This window comes from Dama dama, chromosome 1 (assembly GCF_033118175.1).
Source record: "Dama dama isolate Ldn47 chromosome 1, ASM3311817v1, whole genome shotgun sequence".
NCBI lineage: Eukaryota > Metazoa > Chordata > Mammalia > Artiodactyla > Cervidae > Dama > Dama dama.
Genome location: NC_083681.1, coordinates 51563673 through 51571320, shown reverse-complemented (window position 1 = coordinate 51571320; position 7648 = coordinate 51563673).

Sequence of the window (7648 nt, the reverse complement as noted above, 5' to 3'; positions counted from 1 at the left end):
CGGTAGAGGTGACAGGTCTGTTGAAATGCAAATAGGAATGGGTGGCAGGTCTGGAAAGCTGTAATTGCTGGAGACCCTGCAGGAGAGTGTATGCTGCTCTGCTTTGAAACCACAGTGAATTGCACTCAGTCCTCCTGTGCTGTTGTCTTTGACCCTCATTCCCTTTGCACGTGCCGTACGTGTTGTGTGCAGCACATTTCCCTCTAGTGGGCCTGACTCCTACTCATAAGTCACCTCTTCCAGCAAAGCTGTGTTGAGCCTGCACTTCAGTTAAGCCTTCTTACTCTGCCCCAGCCCAAGCCTAGCTTTGTCCCTTGAAGGAATGGGTGGTGGGTGTTAACATTAACTAGAAGGTGTGCCCAGGAGAAGGGGATGGTACCCAAGGAGGCTCAGGGCCAATTGGCAACAGTTAAATTCCATCTTAGGAGCAAGTGACCTGCAGGTGCCTGGGGACGCCATCAAAGGAACTGAGGCTGTGTGCTTTTAAGGGCATATTGTCAAGGCTCTGTCTTACTGTGAGGCAGAGAGGTATTATTTCTCTCAGTTGGAGAGTCATATTGGGGTCAGGATTTCCTAATCTAGGAAATTTAAAGTAATTTTGTCATGTTTGAATAGTATATGATAAAGAAGTATTGGATTTTTACTAAAAATATTTATTTTTTATCTTTAGAATATGAAAAGTTGTACTATAAAGTTCACTTAAAAAAATTCACTTAAAATTTTAGATGATATTCATAATATATAGACAAATTATTTATGCTTCACATTTAACATGCTGCTTAATATATCTTTGATTATGTTAGAAAGCCATGATGTGATGACCAATAAATATAAAAAGTGATTATATCATGATTTAGAGACCTAATGTACTTTAGAGTGTAGTTTGAAACTTGCACCTGGATTAGGCATCTCCCAGCAGCCAGAGTGATTATTAAAACCTAAATCAGTTCCTGTTACTCTACTTAAAACCCTCCTAAAGCTTTTCTGCATATTCAATGTAAATCCCTAAACCCTTTTTGTGGGTTTCAAGGCCCTGCTTAGTCTGGCTCCTGCCCACATCTCTGACTTTACCTCTTTCTACTGTTAAATGAAACCTTATTCAAAACACTGAAATAACTGCTAGGACTTCCCCGGTGGCTCAGTGGTAAAGAATCTGCCTGCCAATGCAGGAGACAGGGATTCTATCCCCAGTCTGGGAAGATCCCACAAGTTGAGGGGCAACTAGGCCCATGCACTGCAACTACAGCCTATACCCTAGAGCCTGGAAGCCGCAACTACTGAAGCCCTAGAGCTTGTGCTTGGCAACAAGAGCAGCCACTGCAATTAGAATAGTCCCCACTCACCACAAATAGAGAAAAACCTGTGCAGCAACAAAAACTCAGTAGAGCCGAAAATAAATCAATTTTTCTAAAAAAAAGAAAAATATATCACAGGCAAACTCCCACTGTGGAACCTTTGCCCTGGCTGTCCCCTCTTCCTGGTGCTCTTCCTCCTAAACTGTTATGGGCTGACTCTTGCCTACAAGTCAGATTTCAGAAGACCCAATCTGAATGAAATAGCTCCTACCGTAATCAGCATCTGCAGATCATCAAGTTGCTGTTCCTTTCAGAGCATTCATCACTCTCAGAAAGGATCATGTTTCTCTGTTGTTGTGTGGTTTGTTTTGTTGTTTATGACCTATCTCTCCTACCAGGCTGGAAGCTTCAGGAAAGCCAGTACCAGTTCAGCCTTGATCCCAGCTCTGTCTTCAAGCACCTAGAACAGGGCCTGGCATCAACTGACTAGGTGATCAGTAAATATTTACCCCTCTTGTTCTCATCAAAAATATGCAGAAACAATTCTCACGACCCAGTGCACAAAAGTTTTGAATTAAAAATTGTAACTATTTTTAATTGAAAAAATAACATGCACATAGTCAAAAATTCAAATAGTATAAGAGAGAGCCTCTTTGCTTCACATGTTTCTATTGGCTAGCACGGGACAGACTATTCAGTGGTCTCTCGGTTTTGTGTGTGTATGTGTGTTCAGCCTTCCAGGCTCCTCTGTCTATGGGATTTCCCAGGCAAGAATACTAGAGTGGGTTGCTATTTCCTCCTCCAGGTTTCTTGGTTATTTTTTACTTAATACAACTGTTTCTTAAGAGCTCTTGTGATTCTGAGTGTTGGCTGAGCTCCGGTGATTCTTGCTTTGAGTCTCTTACATAGTTGTAGTCACAACCACTGGAGTCATATGAAGACTCAGTGGGCTGGTTACTGATAATGGCTCACTTATTTAACCAGCAGGAGATGCTGGCTACTGACTGAAAGGTGAATCCTAGCTGAAAACCTAAAATGAAAGCCCTGCATGTGGCCCCTCACACAGCTCAGGTTTCTCCGAACACAGTGACTAGGCTCTGAGAGGATACATCCCAAAATAAGCATTCCAGCAGACAGCAAGAAAGCTGCTAGTCTATTAAGGTTCGAGACCAGAGACTAGCATAGCATTACTTCCTCTGTGTTTTGTTGGCCAGAGCAGTCCTAGTCCAGCCCAAATTCCAAGACAAAGACCCCAGCTTTCAGAATAAGCCTTCAGATCTCAGTGGCTTAAAACAAACATTTATGTCTCCCTCATATTCCAGTGCCAGGTAGACCATGTTGGTATACTATTTTCCTTCAACAGTGACTCAGATCCAAGCTGCTTCCACCAGCATCTCCATCATCTCAAAGTTCTTTGATCCCAACTGTTCAGATGGGAGAAAGGTTGCAGTGGGGGGAGAAGGGGGTGGACATTCACACTGATATTTAATTGCCTTAGACCTGAAGTGACACATTCTTTGCCTACATCCTCACTGGTGAGATCACATCTATTAGAAAGGTTGGGAAACATAGTGTTCCCCTGTTTCCTGGAAGAGAAAAATGAGGGTGAACACATCATTTTATGGATACACACCAATTTCCCAGTCTCTTTCTCTAGAAGCATCACCATTAACAATTAACACCATTAACAATTTAGTGTGTATCCTTTCAGAAGTATTTATATATATGAAAGTGAAAGTAAAAGTCACTTAGCCATGTCCGATTCTTTGTGACCTCATGGTATATACAAGAATATAAAAACACAAATGTAGCATTTGCACACTGTTCTTCATGTTGCTTCTTTATGTAACAATATATTTTCGATATATCTTAAAGAACTTCTCATATTAGACTACATAGATCTACTTCATTACTTTTTTTTTCACTTGAAGACCACCAAATTAAAAAAAAAAAAAAAGACCACCAAATTTATTTTGTACACATTGATTTATAATATGGTATTAACCTTTTTTTATTTGCCAAGAATTTTCTCTTTTTTTAATTGAAATATAATTGCTTTACAATGTTATGTTGGTTTCTGCTATACAACATGAATCACCCATAAATATACATATGTCCCCTCTCTCTTGCACCTCCCTCCCACCCCCTATCCCATCCCACCCCTCTAAGTTGTCACTGAGCACCGAGGTGAGCTTCTTGTGTTATATAGCAACTTCCCATACTTCATTCCTTTTAAAGCTGCAAAATAGGGAATTCCCTGGCAGGCAGTGTTTAGGACTCTGCACTTTCACTGTTGAGGGCCCAGGTTCAATCCCTTGTCAGAGAACAAAGATCCCACAAGCCAGGGGGCATGGTCAAAAATAAATAAAATAAAGCTTCAAAGTATTTCATTGCATAGATGTATTATATATATAAATCAATATCATGATGATAAATATTTAGGTTATTTCCAATTATTTGCTCTTAGAATGCTTCACTGAAAACCTTGTATATAGATCTCTGCTTAACTCTATTAGGAAACATGTAGGAAGGCTTCTATAACTAATATATAGAAAATATTTTCAGAAGTTATTATGCCTCCCAGTAATATCCAGTTAGAAAATGTAGTAAAAACAAAGTCATTCACGACAGCAACAAAAACAAATATATTTAGGAGTATAACAAGAAAAAATTTACTAGCTGAAAATGAACAACATAAGTTAATTCGATTGTATCAATTATATATTTAATGTATCTTAATGCAATCAATTAAATTAACTGAAGAACATACAAGAATATCTAAATGAAAGAAAAAATATAAATGTTTGGAGTTGGAAAGACTAAAAATAAAAATGTAATTTACACAAATTATGAAGTCAATATATTCCCATTACATTCCAATAGGATTTCATTGTTATGGAATTTGACAAGTTGTTTCTAAAACTCATCTCAAAAAGAATACCACAAAAATATTTTTAAGAATGAGGAAAGACTAGTATAATGAAAATTGTGTGCTGCTTGTTCAAAAATAGGCAAGGTTAATAATAAAATATAGAACAAAAATAGATCCTCCCATGTAGAAATTTAATATAAGATGAAGGTAGCATTTCAGATACATAGAAAAAAGGAATCTCTTCAATAATTTATGTAAGGACAATTAATTATCCAGTTAGCAAAAAAAATATGGTTATAATTTTTTTCTTCACACCATATGCAAAAGTAAATTCCAGATGAATTATATTACATTATGACTTATAATCATAAGATGATAAAGGTATCAGAAACAAGTAGAATAATTTATTGATAACCTTGGGATAGGGAAGACCTTCCTAAACAACATGCATAACACAAAAGTCATAAGGGAAAAGATAGGTAATTTAACTGTATCAAAATATAAAATTTCTGGACAATAAAACACATCATGCCCTATCAAGATGACAAGTCTTTCTTGCAGAAATGGAAATTCCAATCCTAAAATTCATATGGAATTGCAAGGGATCCTGAATAGCCAAAATAATCTTGAAAAAGCACATATTTGAAGGACTTTACCCTTCAAGATATACTACAAAGCTACAACAGTAAAAAAAAAAAAAAAAAAAAGGGTTGTAATGGCATAAAGATAGACACAAGGACCATTAGAATAAAATTGAGATCCAGGAGTAAATCCATACATCAACGGTCAATTGCTTTTTGACAAGGATGCCAACTCAATTCAATAGATAAATATTTTTTTCTTCAACAAATGGCTGAGACAACTGGATTTGTATATGCAAAAGAATAAAATCAGACCCTTACCTCATGTTATATACAAGACAGCTAACTCAAAATGGACCTAAACTTAAGAGCTAAAACTATTTTAAAAAATCTTTGAAAAAGCATTAGGGAAAATCTTTATGACTATAATTTTATGAATATGATACCAAAAGCTGCTGCTGCTGCTAAGTCGTATCAGTCGTGTCCGACCCTGTGTGACCCCATGGAGTGCAGCCCCCTAGGCTCCTCCGCCCATGGGATTTCCAGGCAAGAGTACCAGAGTGGGTTGCCATTGCCTTCTCCGGATACCAAAAGCACGGGCAATAAAGGAAGAAAAGAGCTTTTGTGCATCAAAGGAGATGATGAAGAAAGTGAGAAGACAACCTACAGAATGGGAAAAATTATTTGCAGATATATCTCTAAGGGCCTAGTATCCAGAAAAAATAACAAACTCCTAAAACTCAACACCCTCTTGATGAGAATGAGAAAGGAGAGTGAAAAAGCTGGCTTTAAACTCAATATTCGAAAAACTAAAATCATGGCATCTGGTCCCATCACTTCATGGCAAATAGAAGGGGAAAAAAGTGGAAGCAGTGACAGATTTTATTTTCTTGGGCTCCAAAATCACTGCAGACAGTGACTGCAACCATGATATTAAGAGGTTTGCTCCTTGGAAAGAAAATTATGACAAACCTAGACAGCATATTAAAAAGCAGAGACATCACTTTGCCGACAGAGGTCTAATAGACAAAGCTATGGTTTTTCTAGTAGTCATGTACAGATATGAGCGTTGGACCATTAAAGAAGGTTGAGAACCAAAGAACTGATCCTTTCAAATTGTGGTGCTGGAGAAGACTCTTGAGAGCCCCTTGGACTGCAAGGAGATTAAACCAGTCAATCCTAAAGGAAATTAATCCTGAATATTCATTGGAAGGACTGATGCTGAAGCTGAAACTCCAATACTCTGGCTTCCTGATGTGAAGAGCTGACTCTTTGAAAAAGACCCTGATGCTGGGAAAGATTGAAGGCAAAAGGAGAAAGGAGCGGGGGCAGAAGAGTAAATGGTTAGATAACATCACCGAGACTCAATGGACATGAATTTGAACAAACTCTGGGAGATAGTGAAGGACAGGGGAGCCAGGAGTGCTACAATCCATGGGGTCACAAAAAGTCAGATACAACTTAATGACTGAACAACAACAAAAATAACCCAATTCAAAAAATGAGCAAATAATTTGAATAGACATTTCTTCAAAGAAGATATACAAAAGACCAATAAACACATGAAAGAGTGCTCAGTGTTGTTATTCATTAGGGAAATGCAAATCACCTTATGCCTACTATGATGGCTATGATTTTAAAAAATTGTTTTAATGGAAAATAACAAGCACTGGCAAAGATGTTAAGAAATTGGAACCTTTGGGCATTCCTAGTGGGAATGTAAAATGGTGCAGCCACTGTGGGAAAGTTTGATGGTTTCTCAAAAGGTTAAACATAGAACATAATGTATTAAACATAGAACCTATCAGTAATTCTACTCCTAGGTTTACTGAAGGCAAGGACTCAAAGAGATATTTGTATATCTTTGTTCATAATGGGGCTTCCCCAGTGGCTCAGCAGTAAAGAATCCACCTGCAGCGGAGGAGACACAGGAGACTCGGGTTCTATCCCTGTGTCAGGAGGATCCTCTGGAGGAGGTAATGGCAACCCACTCCAGAATTCTTGCCTGGAGAACCCCATGGACAAAGAAGCCTGGCGGGCTACAGTCTGTGCAGTTGCAAAGAGTCGGACATGACTGACGCGACTTAGCACGCGTGCACGAGCACCGGCACAGGGTCATATTATTATTCACAACAGAAAAAAGGTGGAAACAACTCATGTCCATTAACAGGTGAATAAATAAGCAAAATGTGGTTTATACATACAGTGAAATGTTATTCAGCCATAAAAAGCAATGAGGTTCTGATACATGCTATAACTTCTATGAATCTTGAAAATTTACACCACATGAAATGTCAGACACAAAAGGACAAATATTTTGTGACCACTTATATAAAATATATAGAATAGTCAAACTGATGGAAACAGAATGTAGATTAGAGGTTATAAAGGCATGTGGAGGAAGTGGGTAGTTATTACTTAATGTTTGCAGAATTTCTGTTTGAGATGATGAAACAGCTTTGGAAATAGTGGTAATGGTTTTGCAACATTGTGAATGTAATTAATGCCACTGAATTATTGTACACTTAAAAATGGTTAAAATGGTAATATATGTATATATTTTTAGGCTGCTCCCTGCAACCTTAGTTTCCTGACTAGGGATAGGACCTGCACTCCCGTTGTGGAAGTGTGGAGTCTTAACCACTGGACCAGGGAAGTCCTTAAAATAGTAATTTTTACGTTATATATTTTTTCTCAAAAACAGACACTATATACGAAGTAAAAAGAGAGGCAGATAGAGAGGTAGATGAGGAGAAAATATTTGCAACATGTATAACAAATTAGTAAAAATCCAAAGGATGTAAAGAACTTCAGCTGAAGAGCAGAAAACCTAATATAAAAATGGGCAATGATTTTTATCAGAAGAAGAAAACCAAATGGTCCACACAAAAAAATTATGT